This window comes from Opisthorchis viverrini (assembly GCF_000715545.1).
Source record: "Opisthorchis viverrini unplaced genomic scaffold opera_v5_91, whole genome shotgun sequence".
NCBI classification, from domain to species: domain Eukaryota; kingdom Metazoa; phylum Platyhelminthes; class Trematoda; order Opisthorchiida; family Opisthorchiidae; genus Opisthorchis; species Opisthorchis viverrini.
In genome coordinates this window covers 1,498,028-1,498,834 of record NW_008751746.1, presented here as the reverse complement: position 1 = coordinate 1,498,834, position 807 = coordinate 1,498,028, and positions in this window count along the sequence as shown.

The window sequence follows — 807 nt, the reverse complement described above, 5'->3', positions numbered from 1 at the left end:
CACTCCTCCGCGTGACAACCCCCTGACAGTGCTAGATTTATGCCCCAATTTACCAGCCCGCGCGTGCAATCCGCAGCTACCTACCCCCCCCAAATCATCGGTGAACGAAACTGCGGCAGCTACAACCACAGTACGACGAGTACGCGGTTCTTACAGCTGACAATGATGATGATGATGAGTTTCCTTTTGACTTGCTCCGTATTTTATATTGCTTTTATTTTATACATGCTGCAAATCACTTCTGTAAACTACTGTCAACCACAGTAAAGACTGTTATTAGCGCATGTACCTTCTGAATTGCATTATGGCCATCAACAGCAGTGCACTAATAACTACATGCTTCCACATGACGAAATTCAGATACCACCTTGCTTCATGCAAGCACACCATCCACAAGTCATTATTAGAGTACTGGAACTACGAAATGACTCAACATTGTCAAGTTATATCCACTGCCAAATCCTAGCTTGCAGATATCATAAAGTACTCAGTCGGAGTAATCTCGTAAAATCATCGTAACCTTCAACTTTCAACTGACCGTAATTTAGCAAAAAATGACCATTAAAGATCCAGTGCAACATATCGAAAAATGCCCCACAAAACCGAAAAAAACATCATTGACGCTGTGGGGGACGAGATGGCCCAAGTGGTTAGAGAGCGAATTTACTGACCGTAAGGTCCGTGGTTCGAACCCGACCTCTACCTCTCGACTTCCCCTGTCTAGGCTTGGGCAACCTGGCAGTATCCCAGCCCCAGTGCTTCCTTCTGGTGGCATGGCAGTTAGGTACCGAAAGGACGCTACAGCTG